This window comes from Syngnathus floridae, unplaced genomic scaffold (genome assembly GCF_059516105.1).
Source record: "Syngnathus floridae isolate MCC-2025c unplaced genomic scaffold, RoL_Sflo_1.0 HiC_scaffold_24, whole genome shotgun sequence".
Lineage (NCBI taxonomy): Eukaryota > Metazoa > Chordata > Actinopteri > Syngnathiformes > Syngnathidae > Syngnathus > Syngnathus floridae.
The window spans coordinates 1,323,094-1,338,043 of record NW_028284053.1 but is presented as its reverse complement, the minus strand read 5'-3'; the positions used below and the strand labels follow the sequence as shown (position 1 = coordinate 1,338,043).

At 44.3% G+C, this 14,950-nt stretch overlaps 1 long non-coding RNA gene across 1 annotated transcript; it reads right to left on the bottom strand.

Moving 5' to 3' along the window:
• Positions 1-13,365: 13,365 nt before the first annotated feature.
• On the bottom strand, positions 13,366-14,067 carry LOC148378909 (uncharacterized). Its single transcript, XR_015855543.1, has 2 exons — positions 13,944-14,067; positions 13,366-13,574 (listed from the first exon to the last, which is right to left on the bottom strand). It is a non-coding gene; the product is annotated as an uncharacterized LOC148378909 (long non-coding RNA).
• Positions 14,068-14,950: the final 883 nt, after the last annotated feature.

The window sequence follows — 14,950 nt, the reverse complement described above, 5'->3', positions numbered from 1 at the left end:
CTTGTTAGTCATCGTGTTACTAACAGCTGTGTCTTGTTTGCCAGAACTGCCGCTTTCCTACTTCCTGTTGCAAGCCACGCCCACGGATTATAATTTTGCCGTGAGTTCCGCCTATTGACGTCATGTCCGCGTCACATGACTGCGACGTAATATTATCTAAAACTGTTTGTGCGGTATTGTGTTGTTCTGTGCGGTATTGTGTTATTCTGTGCGGCGTCGTGTTGTTCTGTGCGGCGTCGTGTTGTTCAGTGCGACGTCGTGTTGTTCAGTGCGGCATGGTGTTGTTCAGTGCGGCATGGTGTTGTTCAGTGCGGCATGGTGTTGTTCAGTGCGGCATAATGTTGTTCAGTGCGGCATAATGTTGTTCAGTGCGGCATGGTGTTGTTCAGTGCGGCATGGTGTTGTTCAGTGCGGCATGGTGTTGTTCAGTGCGGCATAATGTTGTTCAGTGCGCCATAATGTTGTTCAGTGCGGCATGGTGTTGTTCAGTGCGGGATGGTGTTGTTCAGTGCAGGATGGTGTTGTTCAGTGCGGCATGGTGTTGTTCAATGCGGCATGGTGTTGTTCAGTGCGGGATGGTGTTGTTCAGTGCGGCATGGTGTTGTTCAGTGCGGCATAATGTTGTTCAGTGCGGCATGGTGTTGTTCAGTGCGGCATGGTGTTGTTCAGTGCGGCATGGTGTTGTTCAGTGCGGCATGGTGTTGTTCAGTGCGGAATGGTGTTGTTCAGTGCGGCATGGTGTTGTTCAGTCCGGGATGGTGTTGTTCAATGCGGGATCGTGTTGTTCAGTGCGGGGTGGTGTTGTTCAGTGCGGGATGGTGTTGTTCAGTGCGGCATGGTGTTGTTCAATGCGGCATGGTGTTGTTCAGTGCGGGATGGTGTTGTTCATTGCGGCATGGTGTTGTTCAGTGCGGCATGGTGTTGTTCAGTGCGGCATGGTGTTGTTCAGTGCGGCATGGTGTTGTTCAGTGCGGCATAATGTTGTTCAGTGCGGCATGGTGTTGTTCAGTGTGGAAAGGTGTTGTTCAGTGCAGGATGGTGTTGTTCAGTGCGGCATGGTGTTGTTCAATGCAGGATCGTGTTGTTCAGTGCAGCATAATGTTGTTCAGTGCAGCATGGTGTTGTTCAGTGCGGCATGGTGTTGTTCAATGCGGCATGGTGTTGTTCACTGCGGGATGGTGTTGTTCAATGCGGGATCGTGTTGTTCAGTGCGGCATAATGTTGTTCAGTGCAGCATGGTGTTGTTCAGTGCGGCATGGTGTTGTTCAGTGCGACATAATGTTGTTTAGTGCGGCATAATGTTGTTCAGTGCGGCATAATGTTGTTCAGTGCGGCATGGTGATGTTCAGTGCGGCATGGTGTTGTTCAGTGCGGCATGGTGTTGTTCAGTGCAGGATGGTGTTGTTCAGTGCGGCATGGTGTTGTTCAATGCGGCATGGTGTTGTTCAGTGCGGGATGGTGTTGTTCAGTGCAGGATGGTGTTGTTCAGTGCGGCATGGTGTTGTTCAGTGCGGAATGGTGTTGTTCAGTGCGGCATGGTGTTGTTCAGTGCGGCATGGTGTTGTTCAGTGCAGGATGGTGTTGTTCAATGCGGGATCGTGTTGTTCAGTGCGGCATGGTGTTGTTCAGTGCGGCATGGTGTTGTTCAGTGCGGCATGGTGTTCAGTGCGGCATGGTGTTGTTCAGTGCGGCATGGTGTTGTTCAGTGCGGCATGGTGTTGTTCAGTGCGGCATGGTGTTGTTCAGTGCGGCATAATGTTGTCCAGTGCGGCATGGTGTTGTTCAGTGCGGCATGGTGTTGTTTAGTGCGGGATGGTGTTGTTCAGTGCGGCATGGTGTTGTTCAGTGCAGGATGGTGTTGTTCAATGCGGGATCGTGTTGTTCAGTGCGGCATGGTGTTGTTCAGTGCGGCATGGTGTTGTTCAGTGCGGCATAATGTTGTTCAGTGCGGCATGGTGTTGTTCAGTGCGGCATGGTGTTGTTCAGTGCGGCATGGTGTTGTTCAGTGCGGCATGGTGTTGTTCAGTGCGGCATAATGTTGTCCAGTGCGCCATAATGTTGTTCAGTGCGGCATGGTGTTGTTTAGTGCGGGATGGTGTTGTTCAGTGCAGGATGGTGTTGTTCAGTGCGGCATGGTGTTGTTCAATGCGGCATGGTGTTGTTCAGTGCGGGATGGTGTTGTTCAGTGCGGCATGGTGTTGTTCAGTGCGGCATAATGTTGTTCAGTGCGGCATGGTGTTGTTCAGTGCGGCATGGTGTTGTTCAGTGCGGCATGGTGTTGTTCAGTGCGGCATGGTGTTGTTCAGTGCGGAATGGTGTTGTTCAGTGCGGCATGGTGTTGTTCAGTGCGGGATGGTGTTGTTCAATGCGGGATCGTGTTGTTCAGTGCGGGGTGGTGTTGTTCAGTGCAGGATGGTGTTGTTCAGTGCAGGATGGTGTTGTTCAGTGCGGCATGGTGTTGTTCAATGCAGGATCGTGTTGTTCAGTGCAGCATAATGTTGTTCAGTGCAGCATGGTGTTGTTCAGTGCGGCATGGTGTTGTTCAATGCGGCATGGTGTTGTTCACTGCGGGATGGTGTTGTTCAATGCGGGATCGTGTTGTTCAGTGCGGCATAATGTTGTTCAGTGCAGCATGGTGTTGTTCAGTGCGGCATGGTGTTGTTCAGTGCGACATAATGTTGTTTAGTGCGGCATAATGTTGTTCAGTGCGGCATAATGTTGTTCAGTGCGGCATGGTGTTGTTCAGTGCGGCATGGTGTTGTTCAGTGCGGCATGGTGTTGTTCAGTGCAGGATGGTGTTGTTCAGTGCGGCATGGTGTTGTTTAATGCGGCATGGTGTTTTTCAGTGCGGGATGGTGTTGTTCAGTGCAGGATGGTGTCGTTCAGTGCGGCATGGTGTTGTTCAGTGCGGAATGGTGTTGTTCAGTGCGGCATGGTGTTGTTCAGTGCGGCATGGTGTTGTTCAGTGCAGGATGGTGTTGTTCAATGCGGGATCGTGTTGTTCAGTGCGGCATGGTGTTGTTCAGTGCGGCATGGTGTTGTTCAGTGCGGCATAATGTTGTTCAGTGCGGCATGGTGTTGTTCAGTGCGGCATGGTGTTGTTCAGTGCGGCATGGTGTTGTTCAGTGCGGCATGGTGTTGTTCAGTGCGGCATAATGTTGTCCAGTGCGCCATAATGTTGTTCAGTGCGGCATGGTGTTGTTTAGTGCGGGATGGTGTTGTTCAGTGCAGGATGGTGTTGTTCAGTGCGGCATGGTGTTGTTCAATGCGGCATGGTGTTGTTCAGTGCGGGATGGTGTTGTTCAGTGCGGCATGGTGTTGTTCAGTGCGGCATAATGTTGTTCAGTGCGGCATGGTGTTGTTCAGTGCGGCATGGTGTTGTTCAGTGCGGCATGGTGTTGTTCAGTGCGGCATGGTGTTGTTCAGTGCGGAATGGTGTTGTTCAGTGCGGCATGGTGTTGTTCAGTGCGGGATGGTGTTCAATGCGGGATCGTGTTGTTCAGTGCGGGGTGGTGTTGTTCAGTGCAGGATGGTGTTGTTCAGTGCAGGATGGTGTTGTTCAGTGCGGCATGGTGTTGTTCAATGCAGGATCGTGTTGTTCAGTGCAGCATAATGTTGTTCAGTGCAGCATGGTGTTGTTCAGTGCGGCATGGTGTTGTTCAATGCGGCATGGTGTTGTTCAGTGCGGGATGGTGTTGTTCAGTGCGGCATGGTGTTTTTCAGTGCGGCATAATGTTGTTCAGTGCGGCATGGTGTTGTTCAGTGCGGCATGGTGTTGTTCAGTGCGACATAATGTTGTTCAGTGCGGCATAATGTTGTTCAGTGCGGCATGGTGTTGTTCAGTGCGGCATGGTGTTGTTCAGTGCGGCATGGTGTTGTTCAGTGCGGCATGGTGTTGTTCAGTGCAGGATGGTGTTGTTCAGTGCAGGATGGTGTTGTTCAATGCGGCATGGTGTTGTTCAGTGCGGGATGGTGTTGTTCAGTGCAGGATGGTGTTGTTCAGTGCGGCATGGTGTTGTTCAGTGCGGAATGGTGTTGTTCAGTGCGGCATGGTGTTGTTCAGTGCGGCATGGTGTTGTTCAGTGCAGGATGGTGTTGTTCAATGCGGGATGGTGTTGTTCAGTGCGGGATGGTGTTGTTCAGTGCAGGATGGTGTTGTTCAGTGCGGCATGGTGTTGTTCAATGCGGCATGGTGTTGTTCAGTGCAGGATGGTGTTGTTCAGTGCGGCATGGTGTTGTTCAATGCGGCATGGTGTTGTTCAATGCGGCATGGTGTTGTTCAGTGCGGCATGGTGTTGTTCAGTGCGGCATGGTGTTGTTCAGTGCAGCGTAATGTTGTTCAGTGCGGCATGGTGTTGTTCAGTGCGGAATGGTGTTGTTCAGTGCGGCATGGTGTTGTTCAGTGCAGGATGGTGTTGTTCAGTGCGGCATGGTGTTGCTCAGTGCGGCATGGTGTTGTTCAGTGCGGGATGGTGTTGTTCATTGCGGCATGGTGTTGTTCAATGCGGCATGGTGTTGTTCAGTGCGGCATGGTGTTGTTCAGTGCGGCATGGTGTTGTTCAGTGCGGCATAATGTTGTTCAGTGCGCCATAATGTTGTTCAGTGCGGCATGGTGTTGTTCAGTGCGGGGTGGTGTTGTTCAGTGCAGGATGGTGTTGTTCAGTGCGGCATGGTGTTGTTCAGTGCGGCATGGTGTTGTTCAGTGCGGCATAATGTTGTTCAGTGCGGCATAATGTTGTTCAGTGCGGGATGGTGTTGTTCATTGCGGCATGGTGTTGTTCAGTGCGGCATGGTGTTGTTCAGTGCGGCATGGTGTTGTTCAGTGCGGGATGGTGTTGTTCAGTGCAGGATGGTGTTGTTCAGTGCGGCATGGTGTTGTTCAGTGCGGCATGGTGTTGTTCATTTCGGCATAATGTTGTTCAGTGCGGCATAATGTTGTTTAGTGCGGCATGGTGTTGTTCAGTGCGGGATGGTGTTGTTCAGTGCGTTATAATGTTGTTCAGTGCGGCATGGTGTTGTTCAGTGCGGCATGGTGTTGTTCAGTGCGGCATGGTGTTTTTCAGTGCGGCATAATGTTGTTCAGTGCGGCATAATGTTGTTCAGTGCGGCATGGTGTTGTTCAGTGCGGGATGGTGTTGTTCAGTGCGGGATGGTGTTGTTCAGTGCGGCATGGTGTTCAATGCGGAATGGTGTTGTTCAGTGCAGGATGGTGTTGTTCAGTGCGGCATGGTGTTGTTCAGTGCGGCATAATGTTGTTCAGTGCGGCATGGTGTTGTTCAGTGCGGCATGGTGTTGTTCAGTGCGGCATGGTGTTGTTCAGTGCGGCATAATGTTGTTCAGTGCGGCATGGTGTTGTTCAGTGCGGCATAATGTTCAGTGCGGCATAATGTTGTTCAGTGCGGCATGGTGTTGTTCAGTGCGGGATGGTGTTGTTCAGTGCAGGATGGTGTTGTTCAGTGCGGCATGGTGTTCAGTGCGGGATGGTGTCTTTCAGTGCGGCATGGTGTCGTTCAGTGCGGCATGGTGTCTTTCAGTGCGGCATGGTGTCGTTCAGTGAGGCATGGTGTTGTTCAGTGCGGCATGGTGTTGTTTAGTGCGGCATGGTGTTGTTCAGTGCGGGATGGTGTTGTTCAGTGTGGCATGGTGTTCAGTGCGGCATGGTGTTGTTCAGTGCGGTATCGTGTTGTTCAGTGCGGTATCGTGTTTCTCAGTGCGGTATCGTGTTGTTCAGTGCAGTATCGTTGTGTTGTTCGTATTGTGTTTAACACTTAGCCTCTAACACTTAGCCTCTAACACTTAGCCTCTAGCATCTAGAAGGTAAATAAATAGGAAGGAAGGACTCACCGGTGACGTCTTCGCCCACGTCCAAGCGTTGTACTTTGTATTTTCATCCTTCTGACAGTGGAAAACATAGCCAACAAACACCGTGGAACCTAAACGAATGAAAGAAAACTATCATTTGGCCACAACCAACATTCACAGATACAACACAATGTGACGTGCGGGGTTGAGGTTAAAGGTTGAGTGAAGGGCCCTCGTTTTAAACTACTTTTTTGAAAAGGATTGGGAACAAGTAAGACGTATTTAATTTATTTAATGGGAAGTAGTAAGAGCTATTGAATTTAATCTATGTATTAATTCTATTGTATTGTATTCTGTTGTATTCTTTTGGATTGTATTCACACTAACCCCACTAAAACTTCAGCCCACAAAAACTCGCCTCTGGCGCCTAGCCTCTGGCACTTAGCCTCTAACACTTAGCCTTTAACACTTAGCCTTTAACACTTAGCCTTTAACACTTAGCCTAGAAGGTGAATAAATAGGGTTAAAGGTTGAGTGAAGGGACCTCGTTTTAAACTACTTTTTTGTAAAGGAGTGGGAACAAGTAAGACGTATTTAATTTATTTAATGGGAAGTAGTAAGACTTATTAAATTTATTTAATCTACTTTTCTTCCCAGGCAAAATTTGATGTGCTGCAATTCCAAATTTCCAAAGTGAATGAAGGAATGAAGTCCTTTAAATTATGATTTTGTATAAATACTAGGCATTAACACAAAATCGACGGCACAAAATGGGCAGACTTTACTTGTTTGAAAAGGACTGGTTACAAGACAGACTTTTTTAATTTATTTAATGGGAAGAAGACTTATTTAGTTTAATTGATCTATTTTTGTTCCCTGGCAAAATTCGATTTGCTGCAATTCCAAATTTCCAAAGTGAATGAAGGAAAGAAGTCGTTTAAATTATGATTTTGTTTAAATACTAGGCATAGACACAAAATCTACGGCACAAAATGGGCAGACTTTACTTGTTTGAAGAGGACTGGTTACAAGACAGACTTTTCTGATTTATTTAATGGGAAGAAGACTTATTTAGTTTATTTAATCTATTTTTGTTCCCTGGCAAAATTGGATTTGCTGAAATTGTATTTTGCCAAATCTTGCCTTGAGACCTGATAGGAAGTATTAAACGCTTAGTTAAATCAATACAAGTTGGTAATAAGAGCGAGTAATGTTGGTTGAACCGATGAATGAAGGTTGAAAGCAATTTAAATTATGACTTTGTATAAATACTAGATATTAACAGAACATCTACTGCGCGAAATGGGCAGAGTTTACTTGTTTGAGAAGGAGTGGCTTATTCAAAACTAAGATTTATTTAATCTGTTTGTTCCCAGGCAAAATTGGATGTGATGCAATTCCAAATTTCACCACATGATGGTGCCCAATTTTGACTTCATAGGACATATTAAACACTTAGCTTGTTATTATGTTCAAGGTAATCAGATTTGTTTATTATTCTAATGGCCTCTTCAAAACTATTCTGGATTACTACTTTGGATCTATTCTACATTACTTGGCAACAACATACTCTGTAACAGATTAGGCAGTATAATCATATCTGTTAACTTGAGAGTGCCCACACTCAATCTACTTATCGTGATGTGTTAAATCAATTACTGTTAGACATTATTTGTCTGATAATCTACCAAATCTTTGAATTGAAGAATTTGTGATTTAATTAATAGCTTGTTGTTATGTTAAGGGTAATCAGACTTGTATATAATTCTAATGGCCTTCTTTTGAAAACTATTCTGAATTACAACTTTGGATCTTATATTACTTTGCAACAATCTACTCCGTGACAGATTAGGCAGTATAATCACATATGTTAACTTCAGTGCCCACACTGTATTTATTTATGGTTATTTGTTAAATCAAGTACTGTTAGACATGAAATAGGAAGTGTTTAACATAAATGTTATGGCTACTCACCATTGTAGCTCGCTCCTGGTCAATGATACGAGCCTCTTCTTGCAGTGGAAAACTTGCAGCCAACAAACACCGTGGAACCTAAAGGAATGAAATTAAACATTAACATTTCGCCTCGACCAATTTTCACACGTACAACGCAACGCGGCTACACTTCTGCTATTACAAACGTAAATCTCCTTAAACACAATGAGTGTTACTTACCGTGTACGCTCTAGACGGTCCAGTTGCAAGCAGAAAATAAAGATATTTCTGTTGATAATCGTCGCTGCTCAGTGGCTCACGGCCATCGCGCCAACAGATTTGAATTTTGGCGGAGGTTCGGGCAATTACGTCATATCCACGGCACATGACTGCGACGTAATACCCGCTTATCTGAAACGGCAGTTAAAAGTAGAGTTACATCAAGTTTTCTTGGAACCTAAACGAATGAAAGAAAACTATCATTTGGCCACAACCAACATTCACAGATACAACACAACGTGCGGGGTTGGGGTTAAAGATTGAGTGAAGGGCCCTCGTTTTAAACTACTGTTTTGAAAAGGAGTGGGAACAAGTAAGACGTATTTAATTTATTTAATGGGAAGTAGTAAGACTTATTAAATTTATTTAATCTACTTTTCTTCCCAGGCAAAATTTGATGTGCTGCAATTCCAAATTTCCAAAGTGAATGAAGGAATGAAGTCCTTTAAATTATGATTTTGTATAAATACTAGGCATTAACACAAAATCGACGGCACAAAATGGGCAGACTTTACTTGTTTGAAAAGGACTGGTTACAAGACAGACTTTTTTAATTTATTTAATGGGAAGAAGACTTATTTAGTTTAATTGATCTATTTTTGTTCCCTGCCAAAATTTGATTTGCTGCAATTCCAAATTTCCAAAGTGAATGAAGGAAAGAAGTCGTTTAAATTATGATTTTGTTTAAATACTAGGCATAGACACAAAATCTACGGCACAAAATGGGCAGACTTTACTTGTTTGAAGAGGACTGGTTACAAGACAGACTTTTCTGATTTATTTAATGGGAAGAGGACTTATTTAGTTTATTTAATCTATTTTTGTTCCCTGGCAAAATTGGATTTGCTGAAATTGTATTTTGCCAAATCTCGATTTGAGACCTGATAGGAAGTATTAAACGCTTAGTTAAATCAATACAAGTTGGTAATAAGAGCGAGTAATGTTGGTTGAACCGATGAATGAAGGTTGAAAGCAATTTAAATTATGACTTTGTATAAATACTAGATATTAACAGAACATCTACTGCGCAAAATGGGCAGAGTTTACTTGTTTGAGAAGGAGTGGCTTATTCAAAACTAAGATTTATGTAATCTGTTTGTTCCCAGGCAAAATTGGATGTGATGCAATTCCAAATTTCACCACATGATGGTGCCCAATTTTGACTTCATAGGACATATTAAACACTTAGCTTGTTATTATGTTCAAGGTAATCAGATTTGTTTATCATTCTAATGGCCTCTTCAAAACTATTCTGGATTACTACTTTGGATCTATTCTACATTACTTGGCAACAACATACTCTGTAACAGATTAGGCAGTATAATCACATATGTTAACTTGAGAGTGCCCACACTCAATCTACTTATCGTGATGTGTTAAATCAATTACTGTTAGACATTATTTGTCTGATAATCTACCAAATCTTTGAATTGAAGAATTTGTGATTTAATTAATAGCTTGTTCAGGGTAATCAGACTTGTATATAATTCTAATGGCCTTCTTTTGAAAACTATTCTGAATTACAACTTTGGATCTTATATTACTTTGCAACAATCTACTCCGTGACAGATTAGGCAGTATAATCACATATGTTAACTTCAGTGCCCACACTGTATTTATTTATGGTTATTTGTTAAATCAAGTACTGTTAGACATGAAATAGGAAGTGTTTAACATAAATGTTATGGCTACTCACCATTGTAGCTCGCTCCTGGTCAATGATACGAGCCTCTTCTTGCAGTGGAAAACTTGCAGCCAACAAACACCGTGGAACCTAAAGGAATGAAATTAAACATTAACATTTCGCCTCGACCAATTTTCACACGTACAACGCAACGCGGCTACACTTCTGCTATTACAAACGTAAATCTCCTTAAACACAATGAGTGTTACTTACCGTGTACGCTCTAGACGGTCCAGTTGCAAGCAGAAAATAAAGATATTTCTGTTGATAATCGTCGCTGCTCAGTGGCTCACGGCCATCGCGCCAACAGATTTGAATTTTGGCGGAGGTTCGGGCAATTACGTCATATCCGCGGCACATGACTGCGACGTAATACCCGCTTATCTGAAACGGCAGTTAAAAGTAGAGTTACATCAAGTTTTCTTGGAACCTAAACGAATGAAAGAAAACTATCATTTGGCCACAACCAACATTCACAGATACAACACAACGTGCGGGGTTGGGGTTAAAGATTGAGTGAAGGGCCCTCGTTTTAAACTACTGTTTTGAAAAGGAGTGGGAACAAGTAAGACGTATTTAATTTATTTAATGGGAAGTAGTAAGACTTATTAAATTTATTTAATCTACTTTTCTTCCCAGGCAAAATTTGATGTGCTGCAATTCCAAATTTCCAAAGTGAATGAAGGAATGAAGTCCTTTAAATTATGATTTTGTATAAATACTAGGCATTAACACAAAATCGACGGCACAAAATGGGCAGACTTTACTTGTTTGAAAAGGACTGGTTACAAGACAGACTTTTTTAATTTATTTAATGGGAAGAAGACTTATTTAGTTTAATTGATCTATTTTTGTTCCCTGCCAAAATTCGATTTGCTGCAATTCCAAATTTCCAAAGTGAATGAAGGAAAGAAGTCGTTTAAATTATGATTTTGTTTAAATACTAGGCATAGACACAAAATCTACGGCACAAAATGGGCAGACTTTACTTGTTTGAAGAGGACTGGTTACAAGACAGACTTTTCTGATTTATTTAATGGGAAGAGGACTTATTTAGTTTATTTAATCTATTTTTGTTCCCTGGCAAAATTGGATTTGCTGAAATTGTATTTTGCCAAATCTCGATTTGAGACCTGATAGGAAGTATTAAACGCTTAGTTAAATCAATACAAGTTGGTAATAAGAGCGAGTAATGTTGGTTGAACCGATGAATGAAGGTTGAAAGCAATTTAAATTATGACTTTGTATAAATACTAGATATTAACAGAACATCTACTGCGCAAAATGGGCAGAGTTTACTTGTTTGAGAAGGAGTGGCTTATTCAAAACTAAGATTTATGTAATCTGTTTGTTCCCAGGCAAAATTGGATGTGATGCAATTCCAAATTTCACCACATGATGGTGCCCAATTTTGACTTCATAGGACATATTAAACACTTAGCTTGTTATTATGTTCAAGGTAATCAGATTTGTTTATCATTCTAATGGCCTCTTCAAAACTATTCTGGATTACTACTTTGGATCTATTCTACATTACTTGGCAACAACATACTCTGTAACAGATTAGGCAGTATAATCACATATGTTAACTTGAGAGTGCCCACACTCAATCTACTTATCGTGATGTGTTAAATCAATTACTGTTAGACATTATTTGTCTGATAATCTACCAAATCTTTGAATTGAAGAATTTGTGATTTAATTAATAGCTTGTTCAGGGTAATCAGACTTGTATATAATTCTAATGGCCTTCTTTTGAAAACTATTCTGAATTACAACTTTGGATCTTATATTACTTTGCAACAATCTACTCGGTGACAGATTAGGCAGTATAATCACATATGTTAACTTCAGTGCCCACACTGTATTTATTTATGGTTATTTGTTAAATCAAGTACTGTTAGACATGAAATAGGAAGTGTTTAACATAAATGTTATGGCTACTCACCATTGTAGCTCGCTCCTGGTCAATGATATGAGCCTCTTCTTGCAGTGGAAAACTTGCAGCCAACAAACACCGTGGAACCTAAAGGAATGAAATTAAACATTAACATTTCGCCCGGACCAACATTCACACGTACAACGCAACGCGGCTACACTTCTGCTATTACAAACGTAAATCTCCTTAAACACAACGAGTGTTACTTACCGTGTACGCTCTAGGCAAAATTGGATGTGATGCAATTCCAAATCTATCTGAAACGGCAGTTAAAAGTAGAGTTACATCAAGTTTTCTTTTTTAATCAACACAATCATTTACAACCGTTGACCAGAAAGAATCGTCGAAATTCGACGTCCCCCACAAACGCCACGCTCACTCGCTTTTCAGGGCAACAAAAGTACTTCTTTTTAAAAACGATGAGTTGTACTTACCGTGTACGCTCTGGACGGTCCAGTTGCAAGCAGAAAACAAAAATATTTCTCTTGTTAGTCGTATGTTACCATCCGCTGTGTCTTTGTCAACATCGCCGCCATTTTCCTACTTCCTGCTGCGAGCCACGCCCACGGATTTAAATTTGGGCGGAAGCTCTTTCCATTGGCGTCGTTTTCGCGTATAGCAAATCCGATTGGTTGGGAAGGGGGCACGGTTATGCAGCCGAGGAGTCCTGTGATCGGTGGGATGTAAAGTAGGCGTCGACGTCACGTCCGCGTCACGTGACCACGACGTGGCAGACGTCAAATAGCAACCGCTGTTTTGTTTAGTAGACTTACAGTTGTTATGCATTGACATAATGGCGCACACACCAAATAGATTTAAATAAATTAAATAATTCTTCTGCCCACTCTCTTTTAAACAAGTTAACTCTCCCCGCGGATTTGAATTCCGGCGAAAGTTACGCCCATCGACGTCACGTATGTCACGTGACCACGACGTGGCAGATGTCATATAGCAACCGCTGTTTTGTTTAGTAGATTTACAGTTGTTATGCATTGGCATAATGGTGTGCACTCAAAATAGATTTAAATAAATTAAATATTTCTTCTGCCTACTCCCTTTTAAACAAGTTAACTCTGCCCACGTCCATTGACGTCTTGTCTGCGTCACGTGACCACGACGTAGCGACGTCATATAGTAACCGCTGTTTTGACCAGTAGACTTAGTTATTATGCGTTGACATAATGGCGCACTGGTTAGCATGGCCACCTCTTAAGCATGATGATGCGGGTTCGACGCCTGATCAATGTTAGCATGGAGTGAGCTGAAGTGCATGGCGCTGAAGATTTGAATCTTTGAAATGCGCTGAGGTCTGACATATCAGGCAGAATGGTTTGCCATCACGTTCAACAAAAAATAGAAACTTTCCCACTCTGATTAAAACGTCCTGTGTTCATCTACGTATTTTCGTTTTGCTGTGCATCTTTTCCCTGCCATTTCGAGAGCCCAATTGACACTCATAGTTTAAAGAAATGTGTTTGCCCATCCTACTTTGTGGAATTTCACCACATGCGCTTTTGACCAAAATACCAAATTGAACTCAAGTGAAGCCAACACGCACAACCCCCCCCCCCCCACACACACACACACACACACACACAAATGTTGATATGAACATAAAAGAGCCGCATGCGGTTCGGGAGTTGCGGCTTGGCCAAACCTGTACTATACAACTTTATTTGTATAAAATTTTCACAACAGCTGTCACACAAACAAAGCGGGAAAAACCGAAGACGTGCGTGTTCCGCCCACGCTGGATTTATTTGCACCTTTGAAAAGACACCGTATTGCCGCAGATGTGGCAAAGAGTACTTTTGGGCATCTGAGACGGAAGGTTGTCCAAAGCATCACGTCACCTGCTCTGGTAGGCATGGTGGTGGGACGTTGAGGTCAACCGCTTTGGGGTTGGCTGACTCTTTGATCGCAGGATGCCACACACTTGAAGACAGAAGCAGAAAAGCAGAGCTAAATGCAAAATGTACTCACCGGTGACTCCAATTTTTTTCCCCCCTGAAGAAACAGCTGGACGGGTGGCCCCGGCTGGCCAGTGGGACTCTTGTTATTCTGACCCTTTTTAGTGCGCGTTTGGGGCAACAACCGTTTTTTGTGGCGCTCTCTTCTGGTTCAAAAGTGCCCTGCATGTGAATTTGCTTTTCCTGCCTTCTGATTGGATGAGCGCCGGTGTGACGCGGTGCCTCTGTCACCGTGGCGGGGGGTATACGTTGGCATCGGAGCGTCTGCCAACGTCTGAGACCGGCTGGCAGTGTATCGGAGGTGTCGAGTGCGGTGCCGCTGGAGCTCACTCACCAGCTGGTGTTAGGGCCACAGAATGAAGGCCAAGGAGAAGAATAGAAAGAGAAACAGAAACTTCTCCTCCAATTGTTTGATTTGTCTCTTCTGAGCTTCGATGAATTCTTTCAGCTCTTTGTTCCTCTAGGACGGACAAATGGAAAGTGGCATTCAAAAGCCAGTAAGCGTGCAAGTAAGTGCCGGGCTGGCTTTGGGCCCTTACCTGTTGCGCGCTGTGCAGCAGATCCATTCTCTCTTGGAGGATGCAAGCGTCGCGCTCCCTCAACTCGCACATCAGGGCTCGCTTCCATTGGTCCACGGCGCTCCTAAGCTCTTCTCTCTGATCCGCCGTCAGCACGTCATTCACGCCAGCGTGGCTGGCTTTTTCGCCGTCCGTGGCGGGGCAGTCCCGCTGCGGTAGCGCCTCGTACAACATGGCCTCCAGCTCCAGGATCCTCTGGGCCGCAATCCTCGTCCATCAGTGGTCCGGCGGGAGATTTGAGGGCGGCTTACCTTATGAGCCTGGTCCATGGAACACTTCCTGAAGTCCAACTCTTCATCCAGGTAGCCCTTCTGCTTGCAGAACATATCCTAGCACAGCTCAAGGTCAGAATTGTTGGGGCACATTGCCGGAGTTCCCCTTGGCTGATGTCGCGTGTCTGTCTACCTTCTCACTTTCAATGTCCAACATCTTCTGTTGAAGTGTTGACTTGGTCACTTTGATGTATTCTAACCACTGAGGAAAGGCTGCTGTCACATAAGCAGAATGCGAGAGCGTGCGTGGACGTGCGCGTTACCTTCTCGGCTAGGGTGAGAAGGGTCCTGGCGTGAATCACGACCACCTGCTCCTCGTTGGTGAGATTCTGCAAGAGCCCAAAGGCACAGCGTCAACAAGCTTCTTTCAGCGCAAAGCCTTCCAAAAGTCACATTTGAGCCGCCGAGTCTCGTGGAGTGCGAACATAAGGAGTTCGACATACACTTACGGCGTTATAGCCCAGGATGTCCAGCTTCTTCATCAGATCACT